Below are 18,481 nucleotides of genomic sequence, written 5' to 3'. Positions count from 1 at the left end.
CCCTGCCCACAAGGACACTTAACCAAATAGATCACATATTGAGTATTGCAGGTATGGTACCCCTTGATAGAATACTTTTTACCAGATCTAGGATGGAAAAAAGCCGAACCATTAATCATGTTCCTACAACAGGAGCATCCAAGACATGGAAAGCACCCACTGTTTTTACTGGTTAAATACCTTTTTGTTTATCACAAATAGCAGGGTAATCGAGATCAGCTCTAATCAATTTTTGATGAATGTTATATCCCCGTTTTAAAGGCCGGCATAGGTACATCTGCAAATTCAATCACATCAGGGTTGCATTTGGCTAGAATACCCCAATGTTTTTTAATATTATGAATTACATAGCTTTGGGAGTTAAACTCAAAGACCATCTGTTGACTATTATATTTAGTCACAGAATCCTTCTTAGGACCCAAAAGGGTCTCTAGGGACCGCTGAGACCAAATTCATCTCATTTTCAACCATGGTCAGCGGATAGCCTCTTTCTACAAATTTATCTCTCATTTCCCTAAGTCTAATATCAAACAGTCTCGTCAGTCACAATTCTACAAATCCTGAGTAATTGGCTAGGGGGTGAGCACTGTCAAAGTGTAAAATGCTATTGCGGTCAGATTTCCTAAAGAGATCCACCTTTTAATGAGTTACCCAATTTGATAACCCTACTGTCAAGAAATACCAGATCTCCTCATTTGAAGTTTAAACTCATAGTGAGAAGTGGAACTATTCAAATCATTAACCAATGCAATCAGGGTTCCAACATTGCTCAACCATATTCCGAAGAAGACATCGATGTAGCGCCACCACCAGGTGCCACACCAAATGAAATCTACATTAGGAAAAACAAATCTTACTTCAAACGTGTTCATTAACAAGTTGGCATAATTAGGAGCGACTTTGGAACCCAGTGCTTTGCCCTGTATCTGTAAATAATATAAAAAGAGGGAGTGTTTCTGGATATATGAACTAGACACTATGGAAACTGAGGGTATGAATAGGGATTGGGATCTTTCATTATTTTTATGAAGTTTTTTTTTTTTTGGTTTTTTTTTACTATTGTATTCCTTTATTCTCCTGTTAAGTGTAGTCAGTCCACGGGTCATCCATTACTTATGGGATATTAACTCCTCCCCAACAGGAAGTGCAAGAGGATCACCCAAGCAGAGCTGCTATATAGCTCCTCCCCTCTACGTCACACCCAGTCATTCTCTTGCACCCAAATAATAGATAGGATGTGTGAGAGGATTGTGGTGATTAAACTTAGTTTTTATATCTTCAATCAAAAGTTTGTTATTTTAAACGGCACCGGAGTGTGTTGTTTTCTTCTCAGGCAGCATTTGAAGAAGAATCTACCTGAGTTTTGTGTATGATCTTAGCGGACGTAACTAAGATCCATTTGCTGTTCTCGGCCATTCTGAGGAGTGAGGTAACCTCAGAACAGGGGACAGCGGGCAGGTTCACCTGCAAAGAGGTATGTTGCAGTATATTTTCTAAGGAATGGAATTGACTGAGAAAATACTGCTAATACCGATATAATGTAAGTACAGCCTTAAATGCAGTAGTAGCAACTGGTATCAGGCTGATATGTATGTATGTTTACACTTAAGTATTTCTGGGGAATGGCACTTCACTGGGAAAATACTGTATGCATATAACTTTTAGCCTAACTTGCAGTGTGAGCGACTAGCAGCAGGCTTTTAATGACATTTCATAAATTAGATTTTAAACGTTTGCTGGCATGTTAAATCGTTTAATTATCTGAGGTACTTGGTGAAAAATTGTTTTGGGCGTTATTTTCCACATGGCTGTCGTTTGTTTTGAATTAAAACAGTTTACTGAGCTTCCCTCACTGTTGTATTGTGAGTGGGAGGGGCCTATTTTGGCGCTTTTACTACGCATTAGAAATTCAGTCACAGTCTGCCTTCTTCTCCCTGCATGATCTAGGACGTCTCTACAGAGCTCAGGGGTCTTCAAAACTAGTTTTGAGGGAGGTAATCACTCACAGCAGACCTGTGAGACTGTGCTTTGACTGTGATAAAAACGCTTTTATTTTCAATTGTTATCCGTTTTTTCTGATATTAAGGGTTAATCATCCATTGCTAATGAGTGCAATCCTTTGCTAAATTTATGCATTTACTGTGAAAATTTGGTTTCTATAACTAATCCGGTTCATTGTTATTCAACTGTGTGCTTCTTAAAGGCACAGTAACGTTTTGCATATTGCTTGTAAATTTAGTTGAAAAGTATTTCCAAGCTTGCTAGTCTAATTGCTAGTTTGTTTAAACATGTCTGACACAGAGGAATCTCTTTGTGCAATATGTTCAAAAGCCAAGGTGGAGCCCAATAGAAATTTATGTACTAATTGCATTGATGCTACTTTAAATAAAAGCCAATCTGTACATGTTAAGCAACATTCACCAGACAACGAGGGGGAAGTTATGCCGACTAACTTGCCTCACGTGTCAGTACCTGCATCTCCCGCTCAGGAGGCGCGTGATATTGTAACGCCAAGTACATCAGGGCGGCCATTACAAATCACTTTACAAGACATGGCTAATGTTATGACTGAAGTTTTGTCTAAATTGCCAGAACTTAGGGGTAAACGAGATCACTCTGGGGTGAGAACAGAGTGCGCTGATAATGCTAGGGCCATGTCTGATACTGCGTCACAATTTGCAGAACGTGAGGACGGAGAGCTTCATTCTGCGGGCGACTGATCTGATCCAAATAAACTGGATTCAGACATTTCAAATTTTAAGTTTAAGCTGGAAAACCTCTGTGTATTACTAGGGGAGGTGTTAGCGGCTCTGAATGATTGTAACACAGTTGCAATCCCAGAGAAAATGTGTAGGTTGGATAAATATTTTGCGGTACCGACGAGTACTGACGTTTTTCCTATACCTAAGACTTACTGAAATTGTTACTAAGGAGTGGGATAGACCCGGTGTGCCTTTCTCACCCCCTCCTATATTCAGAAAAATGTTTCCAATAGACGCCACCACACGGGACTTATGGCAAACGGTCCCTAAGGTGGAGGGAGCAGTTTCTACTTTAGCTAAGCGTACCACTATTCCGGTGGAGGATAGCTGTGCCTTTTCAGATCCAATGGATAAAAAGTTAGAGGGTTACCTTAAGAAAATGTTTGTTCAACAAGGTTTTATATTGCAACCCCTTGCATGCATTGCGCCTGTCACGGCTGCGGCAGCATTTTGGTTTGAGTCTCTGGAAGAGACCCTTGACTCAGCTCCATTAGATGAGATTACACACAAGCTTAAAACCCTTAAGCTAGCTAATTCATTTATTTCTGATGCCGTAGTACATTTAACTAAACTTACGGCTAAGAATTCCGGATTCGCCATTCAGGCGCGCAGAGCGCTGTGGCTAAAATCCTGGTCAGCTGATGTAACTTCTAAATCTAAATTACTTAACATACCTTTCAAGGGGCAGACATTATTCGGGCCCGGTTTGAAAGAAATTATCGCTGATATTACGGGAGGTAAAGGCCATGCCCTGCCTCAAGACAGAGCCAAACCAAGGGCTAGACAGTCTAATTATCGTGCCTTTCGTAACTTCAAGGCAGGAGCAGCATCAACTTCCTCTGCTCCAAAACAGGAAGGAGCTGTTGCTCGCTACAGACAAGGCTGGAAACCTAACCAGACCTGGAACAAGGGCAAGCAGGCCAGAAAACCTGCTGCTGCCCCTAAGACAGCATGAAGTGAGGGCCCCCGATCCGGAAATGGATCTAGTGGGGGGCAGACTCTCTCTCTTCGCCCAGGCTTGGGCAAGAGATGTCCAGGATCCCTGGGCGTTGGAGATCATATCTCAGGGATATCTTCTGGACTTCAAAGCTTCTCCTCCACAAGGGAGATTTCACCTTTCAAGGTTGTCAACAAACCAGATAAAGAAAGACGTTTCTACGCTGTGTACAAGACCTTTTACTAATGGGAGTGATCCACCCAGTTCCGCGGTCGGAAAACACGGACAAGGGTTTTACTCAAATCTGTTTGTGGTTCCCAAAAAAGAGGGAACCTTCAGACCAATATTGGATTTAAAGATCCTAAACAAATTCCTAAGAGTTCCATCGTTCAAGATGGAAACTATTCGGACAATCTTACCCATGATCCAGAGGTCAGTACATGACCACAGTGGATTTAAAGGATGCTTACCTTCACATACCGATTCACAAAGAACATTACCGGTATCTAAGGTTTGCCTTCCTAGACAGGCATTACCAGTTTGTAGCTCTACCCTTCGGGTTGGCTACGGCTCCAAGAATCTTTACAAAGGTTCTGGGCTCTCTTCTGGCGGTACTAAGACCGCAAGGAATTTCGGTAGCTCCGTACCTAGACGACATTCTGATACAAGCGTCAAGCTTCCAAACTGCCAAGTCTCATACAGAGTTAGTACTGGCATTTCTAAGGTCGCATGGGTGGAAAGTGAACGAGGAGAAGAGTTCTCTCTTACCACTCACAAGAGTTCCCTTCTTGGGGACTCTTTTATAGATTCTGTAGAAATGAAAATTTACCTGACAGAGGACAGGTTAACAAAGCTTCTAAATGCTTGCCGTGTCCTTCATTCCATTCAACACCCGTCAGTGGCTCAATGCATGGAGGTAATCGGCTTAATGGTAGCGGCAATGGACATAGTTCCTTTTGCACGCCTGCAGCTCAGACCGCTGCAATTGTGCATGCTAAGTCAGTGGAATGGGGATTACTCAGATTTATCCCCTATGCTGAATCTGGATCAAGAGACCAGAGATTCTCTTCTATGGTGGCTTTCTCGGCCACATCTGTCCAGGGGGATGCCCTTCAGCAGGCCAGACTGGACAATTGTAACAACAGACGCCAGCCTACTAGGTTGGGGCGCTGTCTGGAATTCCCTGAAGGCTCAGGGATCATGGACTCAAGAGGAGAGTCTCCTTCCAATAAACATTCTGGAATTGAGAGCAGTTCTCAATGCCCTTCTGGCTTGGCCTCAGTTAGCAACTCTGAGGTTCATCAGGTTTCAGTCGGACAACATCACGACTGTGGCTTACATCAACCATCAGGGAGGGACAAGGAGTTCCCTAGCGATGATTGAAGTATCAAAGATAATTCGCTGGGCAGAGTCTCACTCTTGCCACCTGTCAGCGATCCACATCCCAGGCGTGGAGAACTGGGAGGCGGATTTCCTAAGTCGCCAGACTTTTCATCCGGGGGAGTGGGAACTTCACCCGGAGGTCTTTGCCCAAATACTTCGACGTTGGGGCAAACCAGATATGGATCTCATGGCGTCTCGCCAGAACGCCAAGCTTCCTTGTTACGGGTCCAGGGACCCGGGAGCGGTCCTGATAGATGCTTTGACAGCACCTTGGACCTTCAGGATGGCTTATGTGTTTCCACCCTTCCCGATGCTTCTTCGTTTTGATTGCCAGGATCAAACAGGAGAAAGCATCGGTGATTCTAACAGCGCCTGCGTGGCCACGCAGGACCTGGTATGCAGATCTAGTGGACATGTCATCCTGTCCACCTTGGTCTCTGCCTCTGATACGGGACCTTCTAATTCAGGGTCCTTTCAAACATCAAAATCTAATTTCTCTGAAGCTGACTGCATGGAAATTGAACGCTTGATTTTATCAAAGCGTGGATTTTCGGAGTCAGTAATTGATACCTTAATACAGGCTAGGAAACCTGTTACCAGGAAAATTTACCATAAGATATGGCGTTAATACTTACACTGGTGCGAATCCAAGAGTTACTCATGGAGTAAGGTTAGGATTCCTAGGATATTGTCTTTTCTACAAGAAGGTTTAGAAAAGGGTTTATCTGCAAGTTCTTTAAAGGGACAGATCTCTGCTCTGTCCATCCTTTTACACAAACTTCTATCAGAAGTTCCAGACGTTCAGGCTTTTTATCAGGCTTTGGCTAGGATTAAGCCTGTGTTTAAGACTGTAGCTCCACCGTGGAGCTTAAACTTAGTTCTTAATGTTTTACAGGGTGTTCCGTTTGAACCCCTTCATTCCATTGATATCAAGCTGTTATCTTGGAAAGTTCTGTTTTTAATGGCTATTTCCTCGGCTCGTAGAGTCTCAGAGTTATCAGCCTTACATTGTGATTCTCCTTATCTGGTTTTTCATTCAGATAAGGTAGTTCTGCGTACTAAACCTGGGTTCTTACCTAAGGTAGTCACTAACAAGAATATCAATCAAGAGATTGTTGTTCCATCATTGTGCCCTCACCCTTCTTCAAAGAAGGAACGACTTCTGCACAATCTAGACGTAGTCCGTGCCCTGAAATTTTATTTACAGGCAACTAAAGATTTTCGCCAAACTTCTTCCCTGTTTGTCGTTTATTCTGGACAGAGGAGAGGTCAAAAAGCATCTGCTACCTCTCTCTTTTTGGCTTCGTAGCATAATACGTTTAGCCTATGAGACTGCTGGACAGCAACCTCCTGAAAGGATTACAGCTCATTCTACTAGAGCTGTGGCTTCCACTTGGGCCTTTAAGAATGAGGCCTCTGAACACATTTGCAAGGCTGCAACTTGGTCTTCTCTTCATACTTTTTCCAAATTTGACTTTTGCTTCTTCGGAGGCTGTTTTGGGAGAGAGGTTCTTCAGGCAGTGGTTCCTTCCGTATAAAGATCCTGCCTGTCCCTCCCGTCATCCGTGTACTTTAGCTTTGGTATTGGTATCCCATAAGTAATGGATAACCCGTGGACTGACTACACTTAACAGGAGAAAACATAATTTATGCTTACCTGATAAATTCCTTTCTCCTGTAGTGTAGTCAGTCCACGGCCCGCCCTGTTTTTTATGGCAGGTCTAAATTTTAAATTATACTCCAGTCACCACTGCACCCTATAGTTTCTCCTTTCTCGTTTGGTTTTCGGTCGAATGACTGGGTGTGACGTAGAGGGGAGGAGCTATATAGCAGCTCTGCTTGGGTGATCCTTTTGCACTTCCTGTTGGGGAGGAGTTAATATCCCATAAGTAATGGATGACCCGTGGACTGACTACACTACAGGAGAAAGGAATTTATCAGGTAAGCATAAATTATGTTTTTGTTGCTTTATTAGTTTGCTGACAAGTTATATTTTGATATTTGTTTAATTTGCCCTTGTCTGACTGCTGCTCAGTGTAAGGTCTCATAGCATCCCTTATGTGCACTTGTTTACAATTTTAACCCTTTCACCTCTAAAATCTTAAATTTATCCTTACTGCCCTCTTGTAAGGTCTCATAGCATCCCTTATGTGCACTTGTTTAAGATTTTAAAAGGTTAAGATTGTAAATATAGCCTTACTGCCCTCTTGTGGCGGTTTGGTATATAATGGGGCTGTGTACCATTATGTTTTACTGCATGATTAAGGAAGGTATTCCCGAAACGTTGCTATGTTTGTGTGCTAAATAAATCCTGTTATCCACCATTTGCTGCCATCCTTTTTGAAGTTCCATTTAAGGCTGTTGTGGTGACCTTGGTTTTGCGTGCAGTGGCCTGAAGTGCTGGACCGGCCTTTGTTTGTTGAGAGCTTACATGTGTACACACAAGGCTAGATCCGACTGCAAGCTTACATGTGTACACACTGGGCTAGATGATCCGACTGCAAGCTTACAACAACATAGAAGTACTTCAGTAAATGAGGTGAGGTAAAGCAATGTTAAACTATTAAAAGCTACTGAGGTGTGTACGTTGGACCTTGTGCCTGACTTAATTCGCCCATTTTTAGAGGCAAGTTAATCTAGAGCACCATCTGTTGGAAACTATTGAAGGTTCTTTGATGTTTGTAATTTGTGCTTTCTGCCTCCTTTTTGGTTCGGGGGGGGGCAGTTGCACACTGCGTTAAATATGGCAAACTTCAAATACGTTAGTACATTTACTTATGTTATAGCGAATACTTGCTATTTCTGTGCCAATATATAGTGTCTGTATATATTTGCATACTTTTTATCAAGCTAAATACTTGAGCAGACATTTTATTCAAGATTAGTGCCGTTTACTTAGTGACATAGTGACTCCTAGACTTATGTAATATGGAGCAATCCGGAACTGTCCCCACGGAGGACTAATATCTGCAGATCCTTCCTCTGAAGGAACAGGCTGATTGAGCAAACAGTGTTTTACTTTGCAAAATTGTTCAGGTTTGTCCTCCAGCAGAGAGGATTACTAACGCTCCACCTGTACTACATGCTCAGGGGACTTGCCCCGCTCCAGTGTACATCTCATGGAGGAAGTTTGAATTTCCCCCTGATTTTTAAGCATTGCCTTCTCAGATTAAAGGGACACAAACAATTTTTCTCTTGTAAGATGTATCGAGTCCACGGATTCATCCTTACTTGTGGGATATTCTCCTCCCCTACAGGAAGTGGCAGAGAGAGCACCCACAGCAGAGCTGCCTATATAGCTCGCCCCCTTAGCTCCACCCCCAGTCATTCTCTCTGCCTGCTTAACTGCTAGGAAGGGCAAAGAGGAGTGTGGTGACAAACGTTAGGTTTTTATTTTCTCAAGCAAAGGTTTATTTTTAAATGGTACCGGTGTGTACTATTTACTCTCTGGCAGAAAAGGGATGAAGATTTCTGCAAGGAGTATGATGATCTTTAGCATTTTGTAACTAAGATCCACTGCTGTTCTCACTAGGGCTGAAGAGTACAGGGGAACAGTTTGCAGGCTAAACTGCGTTAAGGTATGTTCAGTCTATTTTTTTTTTTTCTAGACAGACTATGTTATTTCTAGAAAAGGCTGGCAATAATATCCCCATGAGGGAAGGGTATGCTGTATTCAGACACTTGGATAGGAATTTCAGCTTGCATGAAGGGCTCATTAGTTACTGGTGACACTGTTTGGTAAAAACGTTTTTGTTTATTCAGTGAATGATGCAATTATAACGTTTTTTTGAAGGGACTAAAGGGGTAATTGTGGCTTGTTTTTGAGTTTTCTAACCCACATGGTTAATTTAGAGACACTCTAGTGTTTGTCTGGGAGGGGCCTATTTCATGTAATTAGCAAGAGTCCATGAGCTAGTGACGTATGGGATATACATTCCTACCAGGAGGGGCAAAGTTTCCCAAACCTCAAAATGCCTATAAATACACCCCTCACCACACCCACAAATCAGTTTTACAAACTTTGCCTCCCGTGGAGGTGGTGAAGTAAGTTTGTGCTAGATTCTACGTTGATATGCGCTTCGCAGCAGGCTGGAGCCCGGTTTTCCTCTCAGCGTGCAGTGAATGTCAGAGGGATGTGAAGAGAGTATTGCCTATTTGAATTCAATTGTCTCCTTCTACAGGATCTATTTCATAGGTTCTCTGTTATCGGTCGTAGAGATTCATCTCTTACCTCCCTTTTCAGATCGACGATATACTCTTATATACCATGACCTCTACTGATTACAGTTTCAGTACTGGTTTGGCTATCTACTATATGTAGATGAGTGTCCTGGGGTAAGAGTCTTATTTTTTGTGACACTCTCTAAGCTATGGTTGGGCACTTTTATATAAAGTTCTAAATATGTGTTTAAACATTTATTTGCCTTGATTCAGGATGATCAATATTCCTTTTTTCAGTCAGTTAGTTTCATTATTTGGGATAATGCATATGAATAAAACATTTTTTTTTCTTACCTTAAAATTGCCTTTTTTCCCTGTGGGCTGTTAGGCTCGTGGGGGCTGAAAATGCTTCATTTTATTGCGTCATTCTTGGCGCAGACTTTTTTGGCGCAAAAAATTTCTTTGTCATTTCCGGCATCATACTTGTCGCCGGAAGTTGTTCGTGTTTACGTAATTTTTTTGACGTTTTGCGCAAAAAATGTCGGTGTCACCAGATGTGGCGTCATTCTTGGCGCCAAAAGCATTTAGGCACCAATAATGTGGGCGTCTTTTTTGGCGCTAAAAAATGTGGGCGTCATTTTTGTCTCCACCTTTTTTTTCACATTTCAGTCTCATTTTTCATTTGCTTCTGGTTGCTAGAGGCTTGTTCATTGGCATTTTTTCCCATTCCTGAAACTGTCTTTTAAGGAATTTGATAGATTTTGCTTTATATGTTGTTTTTTCTCTTACATATTGCAAGATGTCTCAGATTGACCCTGGATCAGAAGCTACTTCTGGAAAAACGCTGTCTGATGCTGGTTCTACCAAAGTTAAGTGTATTTGCTGTTAACTTGTGCTAACTGTTCCTCCGGCTGTAGTTTGTGATGAATGTCATGATAAGCTTGCTAATGCAGATAGTATTTCCATTAGTAATATTCCATTACCTGTTGCTGTTCCATCAACATCTAATACTCAGGATGTTCCTGTTAATATAGATTTTGTTTCTAAATCTATTAGGAAGGCTATGTCTGTTATTCCTCCTTCCAGTAAACGTAAAAGGTCTTTTAAAACTTCACATTTTTCAGATTAATTTTTAAATGAACATCATCATTCTGATTTGTCTGTTTCTGATGATGATGATTTTTCTGGTTCAGAGGATTCTGTCTCAGATATTGACACTGATAAATCTTCATATTTATTTAAAATGGAATTTATTCGTTTACTTAAAGAAATTTTAATCGCATTAGAAATGGAGGATTCTAGTCCTCTTGATACTAAATCTACTAAGCGTTTAAATTCGGGTTTTAAACCTCCTTTAGTTATTCCGGAAGTTTTTCCTGTCCCTGATGCTATTTCTGAAGTAATTTCTAGGGAATGGAATAATCTGGGTAATTCATTTACTCCTAAAAGGTTTAAGAAATTGTATCCTGTGCCATCTGATAGATTAGAGTTTTGGGACAAAATCCCTAAAGTTAATGGGGCTATCTCTACTCTTGCTAAACGTACTACTATTCCTACGGCAGATAGTACTTCCTTTAAGGATTCTTTAGATAGGAAAATTGAATCCTTTCTAAGGAAAGCTTATTTATGTTCAGGTAATCTCCTTAGGCCTGCTATTTCTTTGGCTGATGTTGCGGCAGCTTCCACTTTTTGGTTGGAGGCTTTGGCACAACAAGTGTCAGATCATAATACTCATAGCATTGTTAAACTTAAACATGCTAATAACTTTATTTGTGATGCCATCTTTGATATCATTAGGGTTGAAACAGGTATATGTCTTTAGCTATTTTAGCTAGAAGAGCTTTATGGCTTAAAACTTGGAATGCAGATATGTCTTCTAAGTCAACTTTGCTTTCCCTTTCTTTCCAAGTTGGTTCCCAGTTGGATTCTATTATTTCAACTGTTACTGGGGGAAAGGAACTTTTTTTACCTCAAGATAAAAAATCTAAAGGTAAATATAGGGCTGCTAATAGTTTTTGTTCCTTTCGTCAGAATAAGGAACAGAAGCCTGATCCTTCCCCCTAAAGGAACGGTTTCTGTTTGGAAACCATCTCCAGTCTGGAATAAATCCAAGCTTTTCAGAAAGCCAAAGCCAGCTCCCAAGTCCACATGAAGGTGCGGCCCTCATTCCAGCACAGCTGGTAGGGGGCAGATTACGATTTTTCAAAGAAATTTGGATCAATTCGATTCACGGTCTTTGGATTCAGAACATTGTTTCACAAGGGTACAGAATAGGTTTCAAGGTAAGGCCTCCTGCAAGAAGATTTTTTCTTTCTTGCATCCCAATAAATCCAGTGAAGGCTCAAGCATTTCTGAAATGTGTTTCAGATCTAGAGTTGGCTGGAGTAATTATGCCAGTTCCAGTTCTGGAACAGGGTCTGGGGTTTTACTCAAATCTCTTCATTGTACCAAAGAAGGAGAATTCCTTCAGACCAGTTCTGGATTTAAAAATATTGAATCGTTATGTAAGGATACCAACATTCAAAATGGTAACTATAAGGACTATTCTGCCTTTTGTTCAGCAAGGGCATTATATGTCCACAATAGATTTACAGGATGCATATCTGCATATTCCGATTCATCCAGATCACCATCAGTTTCTGAGATTCTCTTTTCTAGACAAGCATTACCAGTTTGTGGCTCTGCCGTTCGGCCTAGCAACAGCTCCAAGGATTTTTTCAAATGTTCTCGGTGCCCTTCTATCTAATCAGAGAACAGGGTATTGTGGTATTTCCTTATTTGGACGATATCTTGGTACTTGCTCAGTCTTCACATTTAGCAGAATTTCATACGAATCGACTTGTGTCGTTTCTTCAAGAACATGGTTGGAGGATCAATTTACCAAAGAGTTCATTGATTCCTCAGACAAGGGTAACCTTTTTAGGTTTCCAAATAGATTCAGTGTCCATGACTTTGTCTCTGACGGACAAGAGACGTCTGAAATTGGTTTCAGCTTGTCGAAACCTTCAATCTCAATCATTCCCTTTGGTAGCCTTATGCATGGAAATTCTAGGTCTTTTGACTGCTGCATCGGACGCGATCCCCTTTGCTCGTTTTCACATGCGACCTCTTCAGCTCTGTATGCTGAACCAGTGGTGCAGGGATTATACAAAGATATCACAGTTAATATCTTTAAATCCGATTGTACGACACTCTCTGACGTGGTGGACAGATCACCATCGTTTAGTTCAAGGGGCTTCTTTTGTTCTTCCAACCTGGACTGTGATCTCAACAGATGCGAGTCTGACAGGTTGGGGAGCCGTATGGGGGTCTGACAGTGCAGGGGGTTTGGGAATCTCAGGAGGCGAGATTACCAATCAACATTTTGGAACTCCGTGCGATTTTTAGAGCTCTTCAGTGGTGGCCTCTTCTGAAGAGAGAATCGTTCATTTGTTTTCATACGGACAATGTCACAACCGTGGCATATGTCAATCAAGGGGGGACTCACAGTCCTCTGGCTATGAAAGAAGTATCTTGGATACTTGCATGGGCAGGATCCAGCTCCTGTCTAATTTCTGCGGTTCACATCCCAGGTATAGACAATTGGGAAGCGGATTATCTCAGTCGCCAGACGTTACATCCGGGCGAATGGTTTCTTCACCCAGAGGTATTTCTTCAGATTGTTCAAATCTGGGGACTTCCAGAAATAGATTTGATGGCCTCTCATCTAAACTTCCCAGGTATCTGTCCAGATCCAGGGATCCTCAGGCGGAGGCAGTGGATGCATTGTCACTTCCTTGGAAGCATCATCCTGCCTATCTTTCCGCCTCTAGTTCTTCAAAGAGTGATCTCCAAGATTCTAAAAGAGCGTTAGTTTGTTCTGCTGGTGGCTCCAGCATGGCCTCACAGGTTTTGGTATGCGGATCTTGTTCGGATGGCTACTTGCCAACCTTGGACTCTTCCGTTAAGACCAGACCTCCTATCTCAAGGTCCCTTTTTTCCATCAGGATCTCAAATCATTAAATTTGAAGGTATGGAGATTGAACGCTTGATACTCAGTCATAGAGGTTTCTTTGACTCCGTAATTAATACTATGTTACAGGCTCGTAAATCTGTGTCTAGGAAGATATATTATCAAGTCTGGAAGACTTACATTTCTTGGTGTTCTTCTCATCAATTTTCCTGGCATTCTTTTAGAATTCCTAGAATTTTACAGTTTCTTCAGGATGGTCTGGATAAAGGTTTGTCTGCAAGTTCCTTGAAAGGACAAAATCTCTGCTCTTTCTGTGCCGTTTAATCTTTAATCTTCCTGATATTCATTGTTTTGTACAGGCTTTGGTTCGTATAAAACCTGTCAATAAGTCAATCTCTCCTCCTTGGAGTTTGAATTTGGTTCTGGGGGCTTTACAAGCTCCTCCGTTTGAACCTATGCATTCTCTGGATATTAAATTACTTTCTTGGAAAGTGTTGTTCTTTTTGGCCATCTCTTCTGCTAGAAGAGTTTCAGAGTTATCTGCTCTTTCTTGTGAATCTCCTTTTCTGATTTTTCATCAGGATAAGGCGGTGTTGCGGACTTTTTACATAAAGTTGTGAATTTTAACATTAATAGAGAAATTGTGGTTCCTTCATTGTGTCCTAATCCTAAGAATTCTAAGGAAAGATTGTTACATTCTTTGGATGTAGTTAGAGCTTTGAAATATTATGTTGAAGCTACTAAAGATTTCCGAAAGACTTCTAGTCTATTTGTTATCTTTTCCGGTTCCAGGAAAGGTCAGAAGGCCTCTGCCATTTCTTTGGTGTCTTGGTTAAAGTCTTTGATTCATCATGCTTATATTGAGTCAGGTAAAACTCCGCCTCAAAAGATTACAGCTCATTCTACTAGGTCAGTTTCTACTTCCTGGGCATTTAGGAATGAAGCTTCGGTTGATCAGATTTGCAAAGCAGCAACTTGGTCCTCTTTGCATACTTTTACTAAATTCTACCATTTTGATGTATTTTCTTCTTCTGAAGCAGTTTTTGGTAGAAAAGTACTTCAGGCAGCGGTTTCAGTTTGAATCTTCTGCTTATGTTTTTCATTAAACTTTATTTTGGGTGTGGATTATTTTCAGCAGGAATTGGCTGTCTTTATTTTATCCCTCCCTCTCTAGTGACTCTTGTGTGGAAAGATCCACATCTTGGGTAATCATTATCCCATACGCCACTAGCTCATGGACTCTTGCTAATTACATGAAAGAAAACATAATTTATGTAAGAACTTACCTGATAAATTCATTTCTTTCATATTAGCAAGAGTCCATGAGGCCCGCCCTTTTTTGTGGTGGTTATGATTTTGTATAAAGCACAATTATTCCAATTCCTTATTTTATATGCTTTCGCACTTTTTTATCACCCCACTTCTTGGCTATTCGTTAAACTGAATTGTGTGTGTGGTGAGCGGTGTATTTATAGGCATTTTGAGGTTTGGGAAACTTTGCCCCTCCTGGTAGGAATGTATAGGTCAGAAGGCCTCTGCCATTTCTTTGGTGTCTTGGTTAAAGTCTTTGATTCATCATGCTTATATTGAGTCAGGTAAAACTCCGCCTCAAAAGATTACAGCTCATTCTACTAGGTCAGTTTCTACTTCCTGGGCATTTAGGAATGAAGCTTCGGTTGATCAGATTTGCAAAGCAGCAACTTGGTCTTCTTTGCATACTTTTACTAAATTCTACCATTTTGATGTGTTTTCTTCTTCTGAAGCAGTTTTTGGTAGAAAAGTACTTCAGGCAGCTGTTTCAGTTTGATTCTTCTGCTTATAATTTCAGTTTTTTTCATTATAAGATTTAAACTTTATTTTGGGGTGTGGATTATTTTCAGCGGAATTGGCTGTCTGTCTTTATTTTATCCCTCCCTCTCTAGTGACTCTTGCGTGGAAGTTCCACATCTTGGGTATTTATTATCCCATACGTCACTAGCTCATGGACTCTTGCTAATTACATGAAAGAGAACCTAATTTATTTAAGAACTTACCTGATAAATTCATTTCTTTCATATTAGCAAGAGTCCATGAGGCCCACCCTTTTTTGTGGTGGTTATGATTTTTTAGTATAAAGCACAATTATTCCAATTCCTTATTTTTTTTTTTATGCTTTCGCACTTTTTTCTTATCACCCCACTTCTTGGCTATTCATTAAACTGATTTGTGGGTGTGGTGAGGGGTGTATTTATAGGCATTTTGAGGTTTGGGAAACTTTGCCCCTCCTGGTAGGAATGTATATCCCATACGTCACTAGCTCATGGACTCTTGCTAATATGAAAGAAATGAATTTATCAGGTAAGTTCTTACATAAATTTTTTCGTGCCTCAGAAGTCTCAGAGGAAAAGAAACTGCACAACTGCTTCTCCAGAGGTTCCTGCCGTGTTTGAGGGCTGTAAAAAGTTTTTTTTTTCCCACAAATTGTTCTGAAGGGCAGGTAGGAGCCACAGCAGAACTGTGGCAAAGTGCTGAAAGTCTTTTCTCTTGTAAGGTGTATCCAGTCCATGGGTTCATCCATTACTTGTGGTATATTCTCCTTCCCAACAGGAAGTTGCAAGAGGACACCCTCAGCAGAGCTGTCTATATAGCTCCTCCCCTAACTGCCACCCCCAGTCATTCTCTTGCAACTCTCGACAAGATAGGAAGTATTAGAGATATGTGGTGACTTAGTGCAGTTTTTACCTTCAATCAAGAGTTTATTTTTAAACGGTACCGGCGTCGTACTGTTTTACTCCCAGGCAGAAATTAGAAGAAGAATCTGCCTGGAGGTTGATCTTAGCGGTTTGTAACTAAGCTCCATTGCTGTTCTCACGCAACTGAAGAGTATGGGAAAGACTTCAGTTGGGGGAACGGTTTGCAGATTACCTGCTTTGAGGTATGTTCAGCATATTTATTTCTAGAGAGATAAGATCTAGAAAATGCTGACAGAGCTTTGTATAATTGAGGTAAGCCTGATGCAGTGATTTAACGACTGGGATCATGCTTACAAAAAGGGTAATATTCATGTTAATACTCATATTTCTTAGTGGCAAAACGTTTACATGTTATATAGAAAGAACGTTTTTTTTTTTTCTCTGAGGGTGATAAATTGTTTTTTGGGGCCTAGTTTCCACATGGCTAGTCAGATACTCCTAGGAGTATTTTCTTAAGGCCCTCTGACATCGAGTGGTGGGAGGGGCCTATTTTCGCGCTCCAGGTGCGCAGTTCTTCAGACTGAGACATCCAGCTTCCCTAAAGGAGTCTTTTGGCATCTGAGGACCACTATAGAGGGCTTATTTCTTCCCTAAATCGTATTTGAGGGCAGGTAGGAGCCACATCACAGCTGTGGCAAGGTGTTTAACTGTTAACGTTTTTTTAACTTTTTTCAAATCTGGTTTGGGGCCTAAAGGGTTAATCATCCATTTGCAAGTGGGTGCAATGCTGCTTTAGTCCCTTATACACACTGTAAAAATTTCGAAGAGTTTACTACTTTTTAACACTGTTTTGCAGTTTATGTGATATTTTTTTTTTCTCTCTTAAAGGCACAGTACCGTTTTTGTTTAATTGCTGTTTAACATTTATTAGTGTTTTCCAAGCTTGCTGGCTTAATTACTAGTCTGTTAAACATGTCTGACATAGAGGAAACTCCTTGTTCAATATGTTTAGAAGCCATTGTGGAACCCCCTCTTAGAATGTGTACCAAATGTACTGAAATTTCTATAAATTATAAAGACCATATTATGGCATTTAAAGATTTATCAACAGAGGTTTCTCAGACTGACAAAAGGGAGGTTATGCCATCTAGCTCTCCCCACGTGTCAGAACCTATAACTCCCGCTCAAGTGATGCCAAGTACATCTAGCGCGTCCAATGCGTTTACCTTACAAAACATGGCGGCAGTTATGACTAATACCCTCACAGAGGTATTGTCCAAACTGCCAGGGTTACAAGGAAAGAGAGACAGCTCTGGGGCTAGAACAAATACAGAGCTTTCTGACGCTTTAGTAGCTATGTCCGATATACCCTCACAATGCTCCGAAGCCCCAGCAAGGGAGTTGCTATCTGAGGGTGAGACTTCAGATTCAGGGAAGAAGTTACTTCAGTCCAATTCTGATATGACAGCCTTGCTTGAACACCTCCGCTTATTGCTCAGAGAGGTTTTAGCGACTCTGGATGACTGTGACCCCATTGTAGTTCCAGAGAAATTGTGTAAAATGGACAGATACTTTGCAGTGCCTGTTTACACTGATGTTTTTCCAGTCCCTAAGAGGTTCTCGGAATTTATTACTAAGGAATGGGATAGACCAGGTGTTCAGTTCTCTCCCCCTCCTGCTTTTAAAAAGATGTTTCCCATAGATGTCGCTATACGGGACTCGTGGCAGACAGTCCCTAAGGTGAAGGGTGCTGTTTCTACCCTAGCTAAGCGTACAACTATCCCCGTCGAGGACAGTTGTGCTTTCTTAGATCCTATGGATAAAAAAATTGGAGGGTCTCTGTTACAGAAGCATTAGTTATTTTGTTGTGAAGAGCTTATTTCCCAGCAGCAATGCCTGAACCAGCAAGCCAGCGCCTAAGAAGGGCTCCAAGAAAACTGTAACAAGTTTCATTTCATAAAGAGTTAACTCTTTTTTTTCAGCTTTAGAAACTATTGTCTAATCACCTCTGGAGCCAGACTGCTAATTGATAAGATGAACTTGTAAACTTGTTATCTTAAGTACTGTAATCCTATTGTGGCCTGTCAAAGGACAGTGCTCTCTATCTAAATGTGTGATGGGGGATTTTGTGCTTCCCCCCCTCTCCCCCTGGGAGTGCCCTGTGTGCATGTAACCTTAATAAAAAGCAGGCTGGGCATCCCAGTCCTGAGTTCTTGTTTGACCCTCAATCGCAGCGTTGACTCGTTTTTGTGGGCAGAAGGGTATCCTAGCTGTACTGCAGCTAAGGGAGATTATTCTATATTTGCGAGACTCATATAGAATACTATGGAAAGCAGCTTCTCCCCTCTTTAGCAATAGGGATCCAGGCTACTAAGCGGTCCATCTCTCAGCGAGACTAAGGGTAACCGTAACATTTGGCGGCAGCGGCGGGATTTTCCTGGATTTCCTAGGAGAGGTACAGAACGGATGGAGAGCGCTTACGAAAAATTGAAGCGTACAACCCTAAAGGATTTACTTGAAAGCAGAGGGGGGTACGCCAGCAACCGGCCGAGGAGAGAGCTGATCGCAGAATTGACCGAACTGGATCAGAGCTTCACAATGGCGGAAACACCGA

The 18,481-nt window shown here is 41.4% G+C and overlaps 1 protein-coding gene across 1 annotated transcript in view; it reads left to right on the top strand.

Annotated features, from left to right (window-relative positions):
* VAT1 (vesicle amine transport 1) overlaps positions 1–18,481 on the top strand; it is a 201,117-nt gene that overhangs the window by 134,849 nt on the left and 47,787 nt on the right. The gene's annotated exons all lie outside the window — the stretch shown is intronic.

Source organism: Bombina bombina, chromosome 1 (genome assembly GCF_027579735.1).
Source record: "Bombina bombina isolate aBomBom1 chromosome 1, aBomBom1.pri, whole genome shotgun sequence".
NCBI classification, from domain to species: domain Eukaryota; kingdom Metazoa; phylum Chordata; class Amphibia; order Anura; family Bombinatoridae; genus Bombina; species Bombina bombina.
This window is presented reverse-complemented; position numbering and strand designations above follow the sequence as displayed.